The 20,480-nt window shown below is 35.3% G+C and overlaps 1 long non-coding RNA gene across 2 annotated transcripts in view; it reads left to right on the forward strand.

The window, feature by feature from the left end:
- Positions 1-20,480, forward strand: part of LOC119507361 — a 42,102-nt gene that overhangs the window by 12,564 nt on the left and 9,058 nt on the right. Inside the window, exons 1-2 of one of the 2 annotated variants that reach the window (XR_005211216.1) lie at positions 2,040-2,225; positions 5,182-5,256. This is a non-coding gene — a long non-coding RNA (uncharacterized LOC119507361). Of the gene's footprint in view, positions 1-2,039; positions 2,226-5,181; positions 5,257-20,480 lie in introns of those variants that run through there. The other variant, XR_005211217.1, reaches the window with a different exon arrangement.

The raw sequence follows: 20,480 nt of genomic DNA on the forward strand, positions 1-20,480 counted from the left end.
GTTGGCCACCTTTCATTATTTAATAGATTTACTTTTAATTTCAACAAGAGTGAATGGGTGTTCTATTCCATAGGTTGTTGGATGTGTGAATCTATCTACTCCCTGTTTTTATAATCAAAAAAAAAAACATTTTATTGATATGAAATCATTCATCAGACATTCATTCCCTCAGAAATTTGTGGATATTTTTCTGTGATGTCCTGTTATAGTATATTGCTAAGGAAACCTCTGAGATCCGCCCATATTCTTCTCTCTTTTGTGGCTTTCTTCAGTCTTGATTTTCAAATGCTTCCTGATTTTTGGTTCTTCCAGGCTATGTCTCTTTGAAAATTTTAATCATTTTCACAGGGCACAATATTTTTTTTCAATCTGCAAATACAAGTATTATTGTATGTCAAGATTTTCTGTACCTTTGATTTTTAAATATATTCTATATGTTGTTTATACTTCTTTAGGAATATTCATTATCCATAAATTGGTTTCCCAGGTTTTTATTATGTCTATGGCCCCTTCTGAATTTTAACCTTGTCTTTCTGTTATTTTATTTTTTCATCTGTATTCAGTCATGTTTATTCTATGTGGATTCCACATCTCTAAATTGCTTTTTCTTTTCATTTTCTTTCTTGACCTTTGACTGCTCATGTAATCTTTTCATTTGGATATCTAGTGATTTCTTCTTTGACATTTTGTATGTCATCCTTGAGGTCTTTAAAAAATTCTGACAAATCTCTTGGAGACTATAGATATTCCTTCCCTATGTCTTTTGAAAGTTCCTCCTGTGAAGTTTTTCCCCCCATTTTCTTTAGTTTTTTTTCCTTGAATATTTTCCTGTGTCTGAAAATATACCTTGTGTGTTCTTTTTTCTGTTCTTACCAAATTTTGCAAGGGGAGATCATTTGTTGAATATTAAGATAGGATGGGCCAAGCTATTATTCTAATCAATGTTATTACTAATACTCCCTTCAGCAAATCCTTTGCACTGAAAGCATTTATCCCCTTGATTGTTGACATTTATGGGTCTGTAGCTTGCAGCAAAGTCTTCTCATCACAACCTATCTTTGAGGAAATCTTTGTATTACTGTCTTACCTCACTTTTGCACCCTATTTCACCTCTGGAAATTTCTGTAGGCTCTGAATAAATCAACTTGTCTAAAATAGTCTGATTCTGTTGGCAGAGGGAACAGAAACTAAGCAAAATTTTCTGCTACTGATTTAAACAATAACAAGACCTAGCCAAAATCACTTAGCTGCTTACTCTCAAAAAATGATTTTTGAGGAAGATAAGACTGTCATCTAACTAAACCAGTTTCTTTATGAAGATTAACAGCTTGCCCAGCAAATTGTTCTAGTAAACAACTTATTTATCAAGACTGCTTAAAGATCCTTGGCTTGCTATGCACACAGATCCAAAGAAATTATGTCACAAACTCTTTACAATTTCAAAGAATTATTCTTCTTGTAAGAACCACCCTGTCCAAGATACAAAATGCTACACAAATACCTTTCTTCCTTTGGAGGCTGTGCCCGTGCTGTGCCAAGGTCTCCTATGCCACAGATGTTTTAAAATTCACATTTACTTGATTAACACGTTTTTCAGTGGAGTTGGAATATGTTTACTGGTGAAGAGAAACAACCTCAAAAGGGTCTTCTTTGACAAATATGGAGTATCATTTAATGTGTGTGCTATTAACATCCTTTTTAAATAGCTTCTTTTGAAAGTTGATAGTTTATGTTAGGAGTCCTCCCTTATCTTGACCTAACATGTTTCATGACGTTTCCATTCTTCTACTGACTGTCACAAGTTCCTACTTAGCCTATTACCAAAAGGGAGTCCCCGAGCAGTCTTAAGTTGTATCTTTGCATTTAAATAAAGCCTGTTATTTTCATGTATTAAAGGATTAGGGTGTTATGGTCACCTTGGTTTGGCAGCTGATCACTCCACTAACTTGTCCTGCAATGCATGTTTTAGATAGAAAACAACTCAGTTTTATTAAAATCTGAGTCTGTGGCCTCATTTTTCTACCCCAGGACCAATATTTCAGCATGACTTCTCTTCAGTTTCACCTTCCCTGCAATTTGAGTCTACCAAGTGAAAGTCTCCTCTTCAAGCAACTTTAGCCCTCATCACTCTGATAAAAGATTAAAAAAAAACCTTGGACAGATCTTTGAGAATTGTGGAACTTCATAGAGAAGGCTGTTTCTAATCACAGTCTGAGTAGTTATAGGTACGCCCTGAAATGGCTTTTTAATTTTGGTCTAGATTTCACTCTACAGTAATAGCATATATGCACCAGAGTTTTGTTGCTTGGAGATTGAGGCTATTTCAATGTATCTTTGAAGAACACATTTTTTGTTGTTGGAATTCTAGTTGGAGAACTGAAGTCCAAAACACATGCTTACTCACTGTCTTTAACTACATGTCTCTCAATGATTTCTTATTTAAAAGAACTAAACAATAATGAGATAAACAAGGGGAAAAAATCAAGATTTCTCATCACTTAGTTGAAAACTCCATTAACGTATATTACTGCCACCTCCAGATTATTGCCCTAAACAAAATGTATTCTTAAAAGGGATTTTAGAACCATATTGTTCTACTCTGTTATTTTACAGAGGAGGGAATTGAGTTTAATTGAGTTTTCTTAAACTTATATTTCCTACAAACCTGGGGGAGGCGTGGATTGAGTTTTAGTCTTTAGTCCATTTCTTATTTTTGCAGCTGCAGTTCTTAGAAGCCAACCAGAGGAACTTGTTTCTATGGCAGCAATTTATCTCTGTACCGATGTGAACTCTCCCTCACCTGACCAAGGCTATAGTTGTCCACGACAAAGCTCCATGCTTATGCTTATTATCTTTTACACACCATAAGGTTGATTTTTTTCCCTGAGTCAAAAAAGGAAGTAAGTCAGTTTTCTCGTTACATGTAGTATTATCAGCATTTTGTTACAAACAGAAAACAGGCTACCTTTGATACATATTTTGATGTTCTCTAAATTTCACACTTAGCTCCTTGGATCCAGTTATTTAATACAATTAAAGTCCATGGAGAAAGGGTGTATGGCAAGGGAATGAGGAGTCAATCATTGACCTTTGCAGCATTATTGAAAAGGAAGTTTTGAAGCACTTTTACAAATCAGTTCTTCAAGGTAAACATACAACCAGTTTTTCAACGGATAACCAATGCAGTTTTCTCAGCAGTGACAGAAAACAAAGCAGAGTCAATTACAAATCTTGATTTCTTAGTCTAGCATTAAATAGAGTCTTCTTTTCACAGACCTGAAATTAGTTCAAAATAGATGTGAGCTGGTTCCCAGGTGATTTCTTTCTCCTCTTTTACTGTTCAATTGTGAAACCCAGAGCATGAGATCTTAATGACATCTTACAATGCAAAATACTACCATTTAATATGTTTTGTTTTGTTTTTTATGCTGAAAGCCTAGCTTTCAATTGGTTCAGTGTTGGCAATTAAACTGATTATATCTTGGTAAATTCATTATGGCATACACTGTGATGTGAAATCTTTCAGATGCAATTGGTTTGTATCTGGCCATACTGAATTTGGGAAAAGAAATAACCAGGACAAATGAGGGGAAATAAAATTTTTCTCTCCTGTTATTGACTTAGTTTCTCTAGATCTGCTGTGACTTTGGAATATATGGGAAAAGAAGTCAACATCTATCCTTTATTAGGATGAAGATTTGGGATATACTTATTCTCATCTCTTTATTTCTCTAAACTGAACTTTGCATCCACCTACATAAACCCATTGTGTTTCCAGGATGAATAGTAGCTATGGGTGCTTTCAGTTAGGCAATAAAATATAGGACTTTTAGTGGCCAGATGCATTTAGAGATATATTTAATAGAAAGTGACACAATTGCTCACTATGTTGCTGTGTTAGTATATTTTTAGCTATCACATGACTGAAAATCCAAAGAAATGGCAGGTTTTATAAGATAGGATTTTATTTCTCTTCAGGTAGGTAAAACAAGTCAAGCTGTATGTGGTCCAGGGCTAATGTGGTAAGCCATGGTATCCAGGCCTTTCAGTCTTGTTCTCCTTTAGTATCAGGTTATGGCTTCCTCTAAAGTTAATGATCCTGTTTTAGCTATCAAGACCTCATCCCAGGGCAGCAGGAGAAAGGAGGGAGAAAAGAAAGGAAGAAAAGAAACTCACTGGAAGGAACACTCTCCATATATTCTTAGTCAGTACTCAACCATATATCCACATCTAGCTGCTAGGGACATTAAGAAATGTAGGTGTTATTATGGTGGCCATAGTCCCAGCCAAAAATAGGGAATTATTTTACTAGGAAGAGGTAGAAGGGATTTCGAGGTACAACTGCTCCACAGTTACATCACATATATTTTCTTGTTTGTTTTCTTACTCCACTCTTAAATGTACTTTCACATGCAAACTAAAATGTGAGCTCCATGAGCGACTGGTCTTCTTTGCATTGTTGACATCATATACCTAATGTAGTAGAGCTCCTGTTGCATCAAAGGAACGTAGTACAAATTTGTTTAATGAATAACATACACTAACGAAGTGGAACGGACTCAGAAAATAGGAGGATTGGACTCCAATCTAAGTTCTTGGACTTGTTCTGTGTCTGAATATGTGCAGATCACTTAATCTCTCAGGACCTTATTTTCCTGCTTTTTTGAGTGAGGGTTTTGAACCAATCATCTCTAGGAAACTTTTGTACTACTTAGGACTTGGGCAGTGCAGATGAAAAAAATCAAGCCCAGAATCCTGTAATTTCGAAAGCTGTGAAGAAGATATTTTAAAATAAATGTTTTATTGGAATATATCATGCTTACAGAAAAGTACACACATTATAAGTGAATAGCTCAATGAATTTTCACAAATTAGACAAACCTCTTTAACCAGAGTCAGATGGTGACAAAGAATATTTCCAGTTTCCACAAATGTTTTTGTACTGCCTTTTATAGTCATTTCACCCCAGACCTACCATCGTGACTTTCATCACCACAGACACAATTAAGAAAAAATTAATACAAATTAAAGTAGACAACATTCTACTATATCTGGCTTCTTTCACTTAACAATGTTTCCAATATTCATCCTTTTCCTTTTCATATAGCAGTATCTTGTTTGGTATCATTGATATATGCTAATCCTATATGGAGATAAATATCAGTCAATTTATTGATCTAGACAGGTATCAATGGACCTAGATGGATTGTTTCCAGTCAGCGGCTGTTGGAAAAGTGCGGCTAAGAATGCTCTCATGTAAGTCTTTTGGTGACCACACATACATATTTATGCTAGTAATGGTTTGTGGGAACATAGGATATTTAAAGTTTTAGTAGATACTGTCAAGTTATATCAATGCATATTGTCAAGTTATATCAATGTATACTCCCATCCCATTAGCATTGTATGAGAGTTTTGTTGTTTCATACGATTGTCAAAAATTAATACTGTCAATTTAAAACATTGTGGCCATTCTAGCAGCTGTGTATTAATATTTCACTGTGGTTTTATTTTGCATTACCCTGATGAATAAGGGCGATAAGCACCTTTTATTAGTATATTGAACAATTAGTTTTGCTCTTTTATGAAATGTGTATTCAAGTCTTTAATCATTTTCAGCGTATCTTTTAATTATTGATATTTAGGTAATCTTTATAAATTCTAGACACTATTCATTTGTTAGATATCTGTATTGTAAATATCTAGTCCATTGTATGTCTTCTCTTTTTTATTCTGTTAATGGGGTACATGAGTAAATAAGATTTATTAAGTTGAATTTAATTTTTTCCATTATGTAAAACCCTTTATGTGTTCTTTTTGAAAAAATATTTGCCTTCAGGATAGTCCTGAGGATAGTCTCCTATCCTTCCTCTACCTCCTGCCCTGTAAAGTTTTACTATTTTGTCTTTCTCATTTAGATCTGTACTCCATTTGGAATACATATTTTTCCATGGTGGGAGGCAGGGGTTATATAGTTAGCCAACTGATCCAGCACAGTTATTCATAAGACTATCTTTTACTGCTGTACTGGAAAGCCACCTTTGCCATAAGTCCTTTGACGTATAAACATGCATCTGTTTTTGTGCTTTTATTCTATTTAATTTGTTTTTTTTTATTCTTGTGCCAAGGCACAATTATTGTGTTTAAAATCAGCTTTGGTATCTGTTAAGGTCTTCCAGTTATTTTTCTTCTTAAATATTGCCTTGACTATTCATGGTCTTCTGCATTTTTATATGCATTTAAGAATCAGATTTTATATTTGATTATTTATTGATTTTAGATACATTATGCATTATGAAATGTTGCTGAAATTGAGGAAAGAAATGTATGTAATCATTTATTCTTAATATGTATCATTTTTCAGTCTTTTTTCATAAAAATTTTAAGTAGTTATAATCTCAATGTATATGCAACTTGGCATCCTACTTTTTAATTCTATACATAATAATCATTATTTCATGTACCTATGTAGTACTGGTTTCCATCACTTTTAAAGTCAGAACAGCATTTTTTCTTTAGTGGATATTGTGTGAGTTCACACAATTATTCTATTATTGATAGAAGTGGAAATGTTTTTATATTTTTATCAAAAGAAGCAGAACATTTTCCACATAAAGTGCTCATATTTCAGATCGGTTTCTTAAGGCATATTTTCAGAAGTGCAATTATCTCATCAAAATATATTAGCACTTTGATATGATATGTTTTGCTACATGCTATAAAATGGCCTTATTAACTCAGCCCCAATAGCAGTTTGCAAGATAATAATCATTTCTGTATTCATACACTCATACATAATGTTATTTAAAAAGCTTAACATTTAATAGACAAAGGACATAATACCCCATGGATGTTGTTTTTCTTTGCTTTTGTTCATATTTAATATTTTAACCTATATTTGTTTACTTATTATATTTCTTCCTTTGTAAATGTCTGTTAGCCACCCAATAGTCAAAGAAAAACCTTGACTAAATTTGTGCTAGTTGGAAACTTACTGCTCTAGTTTTAGAAAAACTGACCTGTTCAAAACTGAGCATTTTAAGTGTGGTGTTATGTGGGGGTGACAGCTGAAATGCAGTGAATGAAATGTCCATATTATTTCTTTTAATTTAGGAACTAGGTAGCCTAGAAGCTGCCACTATATGTCAATAACCAAAGAAAAAAAATCGCACCAGGGCTTCCTTGGACTCTTAAACATATCTCTAGGACTTGGGTCCCTTATTTTCCATAGAAGTGAGGAGTCTAGGACCCTTACCTCTAGGGGTTGAAGAATTCTGGGAGCTTGGTAAATCTTCCTCAATGCTAACTCCAGTCTTCCAATCTCCCCACTGTGGTTGGTGGCATCAATGCTTATTGCCACTGAGGGTATAGGGCAGCACCAAGAATTCCTCCATTCTCCTGAACTACCTCATAACCCAAGTACATCCCTGACTCATTATAATGGATTGTGGTTCTAAATGACATCTTCAGAAGGGCAACTTCTAATGACGCCAGTTTGCCTTTACTCTGGCATGAACTCTTCACGTTATATTTCATATCTTTCTCCATACTAAGCAGTGTCTATTGTCTTCTCATGTGAATAATCCAAAAGCAGGTACTCTTATATATACTCTCCCCACATTACATGCTCTTCTTTCACATGGTAATTCTATGTGCACTTCCTCCATATCATCCAGATATGGTCGGAAAGATGCATGAGTATCCTTTGGTCTTGGACACAAAGAATGAAGACAGAACTGAAACACTGGCAGCTCATTTCTTTGTTTGGAAAATGGAAGTCATTGTTTTTCCAAGGAGAAATAATTTTTATTTTTAAAGTTGTCTACCTATCTATCCATGTTTCTATCATCTATCTCTATCATCTATCTATCTCAGAGTCTTTGGGAAATGACGTGGCCTACTTCACTTTCAAGTTGGTTTCACTAGAGTAGAGGATACACATAGTCAGCAACATGCAGAGCACATACACAACAGCACACAGGTTCAGTTTCTTCTATTCGTTCAAAATCTGGGACCATCATTTTGAGCCTAAGAGTCACCCCACTGCTTTCTTCTCTCATAGTCAGTGTTCATGTGGAATGGCTCTGCTTCCTGGAAGCTGAGTGTTAGTCCACTCACTGTCCTCTCACTTCCTGCTTGTTCCCTGCAATGCGTCACCACCAGTTTAACTACCTCAGGAGAACTTGCTGGTCCCATGCTCTAGAGAAGATGAAGAGATGAAGACATAGCACAACAATTTGGAAGTGGCACCTGCTCTTCACTGATTTTCTCAACAAATATTCTTAGGGTTTTTAGTAAGGGTGTTATTTTTTTTCCTGTCTGATTTTATAAAAATATTTTTACTTCCTGCTTTTTATCTTTATAAATCTGTATGTTTTATTTTAATGAACTTCTAAAATTTTGGAATAATTTTAGATTTACAGGAAAATTACAAAGATAGTACAGAGAAGAGAGTTCCTATATGTCTCATCTAATGTTATCATTGTACATTACCACGGGACATTTGGCAGAGCTAAGAAATAAACATCCCTACATTACTATTAACTGTATGCCAGACTATTCAGGTGTCACTGTTTTTTTTTTTGTTGTTGTTTGTTTTGTTTTGTTTTTTAATGAATGTCCTTTTTTATTCTAGGATGCAATCCAGGAAACCATATTGTATTTAGTTCTCCCATCTCCTTACTACCTTTTGTCTATGGGAGTTTCTCAGCCTTTCCTTGTTTGTCGTGGAGTTTTGACAAACAAAGAATTTTAAATGTTGTGCCCCAGTTGGGGTTTGCATGATGATTTTCTCATGATTAGACTGGGACTGCCCTAGACTTCTGAGATTGTCAAAAGCCCGTCTGTCTTCTCTGCCTTTTTCATTTGCTCCCTGTCTACATTCAGGGCCCAATCTTGGGCTCCAATTTTAAAAATGTTCAGAGGGAAATGAGGAGCATAGGATGTTAGCTCACCTCTCTGTGATTCCTTTTTGGGACCTTAGACACTCAGAACCTAAATGCCTTAGCTTGTCCCAATTCCCTCAAACATATTTTTGGATATTTTATTAAGATTTTCTTGTTGTTTTTGGTGGGGATACTGATGTGCCCAAACTATTAACATATAACTAGAAGCAAAAAACAGCAGGGAAAACTGAAGTGAGGTATTAGTCAGTGAATTAGATTCAGGGCAAATGTATAAGTAAAAAAAGACATAATACTGGATTTAGGTACATATTTTCTTTTTGCTAGAATATATGTATATAGTCACTCCTCATTATACATAGTTTCCATACTTGCCCATTTATCTAATTGATAAAATCTGTTTGTAACCCCAAAATCAATACCTGTGGCACCTTCGCAGTCATTCACAGACATGTCTAGAGCCACTAAAGATTTGAATCACTGGATGTGCCTATTCTCAGCTGAGGTGGAGCAAGCCCACACTCTGCCTTCATGTTTCTGCTCTTTTACTGTAAAGAAGTGTTCCTTTAATGGTATAGTTAGAGCCATGCTTTACACCTTTTAGTGCTATTTGTTGAAAATTTTGTTGAAAATGGACTTTAGGCTTCAAGCTGAGGTGCTGCCTGATTTTCATAAGACCAAGAAATCTGTGATATGCTTTAAAGTGAATCTATATGTGTTAGGTTAGCTTCATATAGGCATGAGTTATAGTAGCTGTTGGTCACAAGGTTAATGTTAATGAATCAACAATATATAATAAATAAGTTGTATTTAAATACACATACACAGTTTTGATTCAGTGAGTCCATATAGACTTTCTTTTACTCTTTTCACCTGTGATTGCACTTCATGAAAACAGTATTTTGAAATTCTATTCCTATGTTTCTATCTTCTGTCTCAGCTCAGTCTTCCCAGCCCCATTGAACTGCAGAAAAAAAGGGGGATCTGAGTACCTATTGGATTTTGAAACATATCAGATACACTTTTTCCCCTGATACTTCTAATTTCTTTCTTTTAATTGATTTGTTGCCCTTTCTCTTATCCAACAAACTAAAGAGTCTTCCCAGAGTTGCCCCTTGTGAGTTTTCTGTTAGGTCCTAGAAGACCGAGAGATGTGACTCAGTGAGTCTGAATTATGTGAAGAAAATGACGTTCTCAAATTATGATCTGCTATAATCCAGATTTTAGCAGCAACCATATTATAATGCAGAACTAAATTAGCATGATAGGATTACAGTACAAGATGATTACAATAGTAGAACAGAATTTATTCTTCAAAATTAAAATCCTTACATGTTAACAGTTGAGCTATGCTAATGTTTAATCAGGAAACAGATTGGAATATGGGTTGGGAAAGAGTGAGTGTGTAACTAGAAGTGAGTTTATGAATGTATGTGAGCATAGAAAACAAAGATGATTTCAAAAGCATCAAACAAGGATAACATAACTGTGATGGTTAAGTTCATGTGTCAACTGGCTAGATAATGTGTCCAGTTGTTTGGTCAAACAAGTACTGGCCTGATTATTACTATGAGGTATTTCATAGAGAGATTTACATCATAGTATGTTTCATATATGACTAATTGCATCTACAATCAACAAAGAGTTCACTCCCAGCAATGAGGGGAGCCTTTTCATCCAATTGGTCAGAGGTTTGAAAGAGAGAACTGAGGATTTCAGCAGTCCGAAAGAATATTCCAGGCAGGGTAGGAGGTAATGTAATTGCGGGCATTTGGGAAATAGTTGGAGGGACAGATGATAACACGCCTTTTGCTACAGTACTACCAGTTCTAGAAAGCTGCAGCAGTTTCTAATGTTTGTGAAGAGCTATCTGATTTCAGTTTATATTAGTTGCTATTTAAGTGCTCTTTGGCCCAACCTCCATGGTTCACTTTGAAGGTGATTTAAGGGAAAGGGACCATTTACATTCTGCCAAGCCAAGGCATTGGAAGATTTAGTCAAGGCCCCTAGCTATGGTGTCTAGCATCCTCCTTCTTCAGCATATCGGATAGGAGTCTCCTTCCCCAACACAACCATGCCCTCTCCACAAACACACACATACAAATAAAATTAGGAGAGCTATATGCGAAGTAAGTCACTATTGCTATTATTTTTACAAACACTCCACCCTACAAACCCAGCATTCTCAGAGAAGCTGACTTTTAACTGCAGGGTTTGCTCATTTCTCTCTCCCTATAACCTTTTTGGATAGGCTACCCTTTTATCAGAACCAGAGAAAGATTGCATGGCTGTCTCATGGGTATAGGACAATGTCCGTTTTCAGTCAAGGAAAAAAAAAAATGATCTTCTGATGCCATCTGAGGCAAGAGAGCTCAAATTAAGGAATCAATGTTACCAACTGCATTTTTGGGAGAGATTCAGGACAAATACTTCCCACTCACAGAAAATCACCCAGCACTGAGGGAATAAAAACACCAATTAACTACACTGAGAACTGTCCTACCGAATAGGTTTAAGACTGAGAAGCATTTGGGGAAAGGAATGTTGAGAGCACTGCAATGAGACAAGAGTATCCTGAAGAGGTGGGAGATTATGCTCAGAAAGTCAAAAAGGTGACCCAGTTCAGTATCAAAACCCCAGAAAGCCAGGGATTCACAGTTCTTAACTGTTCTGAGACAGCTAGAGAATGTGAAAGGGTATTTCCATAGTGAGGCAGAGGGAAAGACTATAAAAAAAAGACTTTCAAGGAGTAAGGGTAAATCTGGATAACATTCTTCAGCTTAGGAGTTTCTGTCTTAGGAGTTTCTTCCAAAGCTAGGAGATTCATGAAATCCCTCCCCATGAAGCAAATACCGTGGAAGGCATTCTGCAATAGATTTACTAGAGCTTGTTCTCTCTTGAACATCACTGAAGGAAGCTCTTGAATTTGCATCAGTATGTTCACTGGTAAACAGGAACAGAAGTACAGCAATAGGTTTGGATCATATTTATCTTATATACTTCCTATTAAGTAATTAAAGAAGAGTAAGAGTTTTCTTAAGAATATTATGAACACTGATGCACAGAAAATATTAATCTAAACTTAACTGACCAACTATAAAAATGATATAAATTATTTAATAAATATTTATTGTTAAAACATTTATTGAGAAACTACCATAGGCAGGGCTATAGCCTATAAACTGTTGGCATAAAAGTAGATTAAACAGGCAATGTATTTGGGAAATTACATTCTATTACAGGAGGTGTTGGAAAATGATTTCATGAGAGTCAATGGTGTTACCAGTGATCAGTGAGAAGCTAGTATGTTTGAAAAGAAAAAAGGAGCTGCTCCCAGCTAAGTGAATATCATCGTAGTGAGAAGAGATTTCCAAATAATAAACATTATTGTTAACTATTGTAGAGTTTATATTCCATGCATATACATGATTTAATGAAACCAAATGTATTTAATCCATGCTGTGTCATTCATCTAAAATAAGCTTTAATAAGCTTTTCAGAATCTTCAGATAGTAAAGTTTCTAGGCATTAAAACTAAGCATGTCCATCAATATTTGAAGATGAGATTCTAAAGCCAGGGCAGACTAAATAATCATTGCCTCATATAGAAAGATGCCTGAATAGGCCCTGGTTATTTGGGGGTGATTTTTTTTTCCTATATTATAAATGGAAACTTGTTAATAAACATTGACCCATAAAAATAAAATTATTCTGAATCTAAAATTCAAATTTCAGCTTCCCCAAAGTCTTTGTATCATAAAGTAGATTATGCATACATATATACATAAAATGTAAACTTTCTCAAAAATTTTTATGACTTGAGCTGTCAATTATGAATAAATTATGCTAAATATGACCTATCAGTGTGGAAAAAGATATAGCTCAGTGTATGATGCAACTGTTAGCATCTGCAAATGAAATTTAGTGATCTGTAGATAATTTGAATTCTTTATTTAACAGTTACAAGCTCCAAATTGCCATTTCCTTAAGTTATCCAGCCCTTACTATTTATCCAGCAACTTGAGAGTTTAGGAAAAAGTCTTATGTTCCTACGGAAAACACTGACGATCAACATTGCTTCTTTCCCACATTACTAAGGTGAGGATATGCCCTTCAATATATTTATTCAACCAGTCATCCTGATGTGATCCAAACTCCATCTTTATTCATGATGTAAAAACAAATGAGGCAGTGTCCCTGAGTTCTTGAAGAACTCATAGCAGTAGGAGATATAGGCAAGTCAATAAATAATACTGTGAAAATTGGGATGTTAGCAACATCTTATGCCATTCTAGAAGTAGTAGAGGTCATAACACATGAGGGCACAAGACAAGATTTGCAGAAAAGTTGACATTTGACTTGCATCTCAAAAGATAAGTGGATGTGGGTGCTCACTGGGATAATATGGCTGAGGGTAGAAAAACACAATAATCCTGGCAGTAAAAAAAATCAGCATAAAAATAAAATACATGTCAGTAATGGAGGGTCTAAGAGGGAGAGTAGAAGAAAATGGGATTTGTAAGATAGGCAGAAGATTTCTAACGGCCTTGAATATAACAGTAACAGGAATGAACTTTCAATTTCCTGTGGTATCTGGCACGCAGTCTTGCACAAAACAGCTGTTCAATTTAACATCTGCTTTGTGTTAAAATGGAATCTTAAAAAAACAATCTTTTTTTCTTTAAGTTTCAAGATCTCAGATTGACTACAGTTTTCTAATTTTTCTTCATGGCTTGATTGGGATTTTCTCATCCTAAATTAGCATTACTGACCATTCCCATATTTCTCTTATTCATTTCCATGATTCTATATCAGTAACTTATGTTACCCCCAAACATTCTGCTTACTTTTTAAGCTTGCTTTTTATCTTCCTCTCTCCCTTCTTCCTTTCCTCCCTTCCTCCCTCCCTTCCTTACTTTCTTCCTTCTAGTTTTTGTTTCTCCTTTACATTCCTTACATGTACATTGGTTTCTTTCAACTTCTTGAATCTCTTTATTTTTGTCTCCTCATGATCTCCATTAGCAGACTTTTCTATTCCGATGACTTCCAGTATCACCTCCATATGAATAGCTCCCTAATCGCTATCCAAGGCCTACATTCACTGCCTCCTTCTTGATATATATCATCTCAGCCCACCATCAAATTTAACATCATATCCTCCTGGATCTCTTAAATGAATTCTCAAATTTGTTAGGATATATACTTTTCATATCCCAAACTTAGAATTTCAGTATAGTTTTGGATGTCCTGATTTTACCTCCCTTGCCCTTCATGTTTCATCTCCAAGTTATGAGGTTTTTTTTTTTTTTTTTTATCCTTGCATTATTTCACCCTTTTCATTTTGTCTGCTATCTCTCTCATTCAAGGTTTTGTCAATCCATGCTGGCACCCTGTGTTAGCCTACTTCTTGGTCAGCCTTTTTCTATTATTTCACCCTTTTAATCTCCCTGTAAGATACCACCATCTTATTTTCTAAAAAGTCAAACTTTAATCCTATCATACCTTGTTCAAACATTTGTATTGCTCACAGAGCCTAGAGACGCATTTCCTACAGGTGGTATGCAAACTTCTGGTGTTACATGAAATAATTTTAAGTAGTTCATGAGGAAAGAGTTTTAGAAATATTATTCTAATATTATAATAAAATAATGCTGCCAATTTTCCTTGCATATCACTAAACTTTTTTTTTTTCCTCCGTGTGCTGGTTTGGATATATTATGTCCCCCAAAATGCCATGTTTTTTGATACAAACTTGTGTGGGCAGACATATTAGTGTTGATTAGGTTGGAATCTATTGGTTCAGTGTTTCCATGGAGATGTGACTCAATCAACTGTGGGTGAGACCTTTCATTGGATTATTTCTATGGAGATGTTGCCACACCCATTCAGGGTGGGTCTTCATTGGATCACTGGAGTACTTTAAAAAGAGCCACACAGACCCAGATGCAGAGCAACTGAGAGTGACATTTTGGAGGAGCTGTAGCTGAGACAGACATTATGAAGACCGCCATTGAAAGGTGATGCTTTGGAGACGCCATTTTGATACACAACCTCGGAGCAAACAGAAGCCAGCATGTGCCTTCCCAGACAACAAAGATTTTCCAGATGTCAATGGCCTTCCTCCAGTGAAGGTACCCAAATTGTTGATGCCTTACCTTGGACACTTTATGGCCTTAAGACTGTAACTGTGCAACCAAATAACCCCCCTTTATAAAAGCCAGTACATTTCTGGTATTTTGCAAAACAGTGGCATTAGCAAACTGGAACATTTAGTAATTCACCAGTTTATTATTTCTAGTAATTGGCAGCTGTTTTGTTTATAAGAAAGGCATCATAGTATAATGAGTAAGAACATGAGTCCCTGGAACTGAAACCTAGCTGTGCTGCTTTCATTATGTGTTCTTTGCTGAATTATTAACCTCTTATACTTCGATTTCCAATCTATCAAATGTGAATAATTATAGAAACTATTTTACTATGTTATGGAGTTGCTGTGAAGAATTGGATGTGATGGCACAGGAGGGTGCTTAGAACACTGCCTACCAATTAATGTGCGTTTAAAGTTAATGTTAGTTATTATTATTTTTATAAGAATACATAATTGTGAAAATAGGATTTTTAATTTCAAAGATTAAAAAAAAGGTGGAAAAGAATATATTTGGGTATATAGAGGAAGTACTTACCAGAGCATCACACATGAAGATTTAAGAGAGGTATTTAATAAAGCTGTTAAAATTGTCATCAATACTAAAATCAGGGCAATACATTTGTGACTTTCTTTCAGCTTCATGAAGAAAGCACCAGCTTCATGGTATTTTACACAAAACTTCACTTTTATCATGAAACTTGGATTTTAATCAGAAACATCTTCATTTGTCTATTAATTTGTGGGAAGAATTTCATCTTTCTGGGTAAAATAGTTACCCTATCATTTAGTGCACCTAATTAGGGATGAATTTGCAAATTCGTAAAGTCATTTGAAACAACTAAATTTATTTTCACAAAGCATATTCATGTCAAGAATGTAAACATAAGGTGGAGTGAATTTGATGATTACAAAATTCAGATTAATGCTTTGATAAGGGTGAGTTTGGTACATCATATTATCTAAAACATGTGGTTATAAATTGACCTGAGAAATTGTAGAACATACTTAAAAGTAGATTTATAATTATTTTTCCATATTCGATGGCAGGTATAAGTGGAAAAAAACCCTTTCTCTATCTATGTGGATATTTCCAGATAATTAAACACATTGAGAAAAAATATATAAATTGTGGGTGTTACTTCATACCTGTATCAAAACAAATATTTGTTGGAAAAAAAAACATTTATATAATTGTCTTTTGGAAAGACTTCTGGCAATTCATCCCTAAGAGAAGAGTTGATTAACATTTTAATGATTTATTTTGAAATAATTTTAGACTTAATAGAAGAATTACAAAGGTAGCACAGAGAGTTACAGTATGTTCCTCACCCAACTTCCCTTAATACTAACATATTACTTAAACATTAATCATATCAGTACAATACTATGATAAACTACACTACATGCTTTATTTAGATTTCCCCAGATTTTCTACTAATGTTACCCAATTAGATTAATATTTTCATTCTCCTGAGTTGTCTCCAAACTGTGACAATTCCACAGTCAAATCTGCCTTCCATCTTAGGTTCCCCAGGGATCCTAACAGATTGTATGGCTGCATACAATAAAATTCACTCTTTAAAGAACAATGTTCTATAGATTATGATAAATAGATACGGTCATCTATCCACCTCCACAGTACTGCTATACAAAACTGATCTATGCCCTACAAATTCCCTAGTGCTTCCCCTCTATCATTATCCCCTCCCTGAATTTGTAGCATCTAGCAGCAACTGATTTGTTTTCCATTCATATAGCTTTACCTTTTCCAAAATGTCACATATATGAAATCTACAAGAGGTAGCATTTTGAATTTGGCTGCTTTCATTTAGCATGCTGCATTTGGTTCACCATGCTTTTGCTTGCATCATCAGTTTGTTCCTTTTATTGCTGAGTAACATTCCACTGTATAGTATACCACAGTTTGTTTATTCCTTCACCTTTGAAGAGCATTTGTCTTCTTTCCAGTTTGGAGTCATAAAGCTGCTATAAACATTCAAGTAAAGTTTTTCCTGTGATCACACATGCTAATTCAAGGAATGGAGTTGCCTTCCTTTCTTAGGGAGATTCATGTCCCAGTTTGAGAAACATGAGCTAATTCCTATTAAAAGTTGTAGTCATGTTCTTAAAGGCAGTACTTTAACTCTTAACTTAACAATATGGGCCCTCAAAAATTAAAATCATGGGCATCCTGGCAGGGAGAAACTGCCAATGCAAACAAATTATAAAGACTCTTAATTATTTCAACCACTTTTCCCTAAATAACTGACTGGATCACACATTAAAGCCATACCAGGAAGACATATAGTACCTAATACTCAAATATCTTTGGTTTTTCAAGGGTGGTTAGAAATTATATTGTTAGAGAAAATAAAATGTGTACAGTTATAAGAGAGTTCAGAAAGTAGCTCTGAGACCAGAATTAAATAAACTGATTTTTCAGGAAAACTACTCAAACTTTCTATAAGAAAATATGCTTCTTTCAAACAAAATTATAGGTGAAATCTAACATATACTTTTAAATAAACATGAAATGGTACCAGAAAAATACAAAGCCTGAATTGAAAAATATATACTTTTTTTTTCTTTTATGTAGTCAATGTAAATAAAATTGTTACTGCAAAACAAACATTATTGGCCATTTTTTCAGGTTTTAATAGGAAACTTTCAATAAGTGAAAACAGGAAGGAATAAGATGCAAGCATGTTTTTAGTTGACCCAGATAAGATTAAAGTGAAATAAGGATGCTGATGAAAATTCAAATATTCACTCTAAAGCTGAGATGTTTGACATTTAAAAGGTATATAACCCAAGTAGGGAGTAGTAAAGAACTGAAAAAAAAAAAAATGAGATTGATATGCTTACCATTGGTGCTACTTGTGTACAGAAGATTACTGTTACTTGGTGTTTACTATATCTGTCTCTCAAGTACTCTCTTTGAAGCTAAGGATATATATAACATTGGTTTTAATAATAACAGAAGAAAATTGCTTTCTCTAAACTTATTAAAGAGAATGAAAATCAATCCTGAAATAAATTATACTTTGAATTTCTGCTTGCTGTAGTACTTACAGCTTTGTTATTGACGTACAAACACGCTGATTATAGCTGCTCATCATCTCTTTCTCTGCCACTGGCATTCTCTACCTTGTTTGGTGGAAGCGGACCTGCTAAAGTCTTATTGATTTATACAGAGCTACGAAATTTGGAACTATTTTCTCCTTGTGGTATGGAGTTATCTGCACATTCACATAACAAGGAAGGGAAAAATAATCACTCAGCTAGAGCCACAAGCCTAATAACCTGGTTATTCAGTTGATGCATCAATCTGAGGGAGTAATGCAAAAGTTCTCCATGCTGTCCCCCAGGATATAGACAGCCCTGATAGCAATGGGTGGCAGGTTTTGTGTGGGGTTTTGTCTGGTTCACTCCCTAGCCCTGAGTTCATTTTGTTAATATGCAATTAAGGTTACACTGGGTTAAATGCCAAAGTCTTTTACACAAGTATAAAGAGAACAGGGCATGCTCCTTTTATTTACAGGAGAAATGAAGAGCCAGGAATATGTCCTTTTTGCCTTATAACATTTGAGGTGCGCAGTACAGAGAAAGCAAAATAAACTTGTCTAATTCTGGTGGAAATAGTTCTGAAAAAATATTTACAGACAAACTGATATTTTGTTCGAGTTTAGCTTTTATATTTTAAGGCATTTTCATGGAGGATGAGTGGGGATGAGGAAATGAAATGTAATAAATTACAAAAACAAATAATTTTGAGAGCAATGAATTGTGATCCTCTTGGCCGCCATCTTCCTAAAAATAACATTTTAGGAATATAGTTTGAAAACGTCCCAAGGAAGTCACACCTGATCAACAATGAGATTAGAGCTATTTATTACATCTGCATTAATAAACATATTATTGAGCCCTAGAAGTTTCTGCAATTATGAGGTTTTGTGTTGTCAAACCATATCCACAGATCTATATTATATCAAAAAATGTATGTATTGGTTGGCATGGAGGTGCAATTATGTGCAGAGCTTGTCCAGAGGCATTTATGTTGTCATCTTTGCAAATGATGGATTACGGCCTTTTAGTTTTGATGTAGAATTATAAAATTAATAATAAAATGCATTGTATTATCATGCATACTATCTAATATTTAGCAAATAATTTTTGAAAGGAAATAATCAACTTAAAAGAAACAAATATAAAATTGGGTTCTAGAGAACCAGAGAAGATGGCGGCATAGAAAGGAGTGGAAAACTTAGTCCCCCCAGGAACAATTCATAAATGACCAAAAAACTAGTAAATAACCTGTAATAACAGCAGGGAGACAAACATGACTATCCACTCATCATCCACCAACCTGAATTGGGAGGAATGCCCAAGATCGCAGCATAAAATCTGTAAGTAAAACTGCGGACCTGCGCTGAGAGCTGAGAGCCCCTCCCTCACGGAAGCCGTGCAGTGCTAGACAGCAGCACTCTCTCAGCCCGGCTCCAAGTGAGGTTTTAATATTAACTGCTCAATACAGACAGCAAATACTCAACAAGCAGATGGAGGCTTTTGGTGACAACTGACCTTGGGAGAGTCAGGGGACATATCTGTCTCAGGACAGGGAGCCCAGAGGATCGGGTGCTATCTCTGGCTGACGGGTGAACCTGGGAGTTTTTCTGTCACTTTCTCTCTCTGTGGAGAAAACCTCAGCTGTTCTCAGCCCGCAATGCTTTGCAGTAAAAACAGCCTCAGATATTTTAAAACCAAAACACTTCCATCAGCAGTCACAGAAACAAAGAACTTATTGATACGCAAATAACATCTCTGGAGGGGGCATAGCTTCCCAAGAGGAAAGGGAGGGGCCCAGCTCTACTGTCTGTCTTTCAGTCTTTCTGGGACCAGACCCCAAAGCCTGGGGGAGGAGAGCCACAGGCCACACCCTCTTACACAGGCAGTGACAGGTGCATCTGCCCGGCAGAAAAGCACAGGTGTCTCAATCCTCTAAGAAAAGCCATCAGGGAAACCAGATACTGAAATATTACCTCTTTATGTGACCTGAGCCTGTTCTCATCTGGGAAAACCTGATTGGGGTGGCCTAGGAGGTCAGAAGCCTAGACAACAGAAAACTACAACCTACACTAAGAAAAACGAAGCTATGACCCAGTCAAAGGAACAAATGTACACTTCAACTGAGATACAGGAATTTAAACAACTAATGCTAAATCAATTCAAAGAGTTTAGAGAATATTTCACAAAAGAGATAGAGGCTGTAAAGAAAACACTGGGCATATATAAGGCAGAAACTGAAAGTTCAAAAAAACAACCAGTAGAATATATGGAAATGAAAGGCACAACACAAGAGATGAAACACAGAGTGGAAACATACAACAGCATATCTCAAGAGGCAGAAGAAAACACTCAAGAACTGGAGA

This window comes from Choloepus didactylus, chromosome 12, assembly GCF_015220235.1.
Source record: "Choloepus didactylus isolate mChoDid1 chromosome 12, mChoDid1.pri, whole genome shotgun sequence".
Taxonomy (NCBI): domain Eukaryota; kingdom Metazoa; phylum Chordata; class Mammalia; order Pilosa; family Megalonychidae; genus Choloepus; species Choloepus didactylus.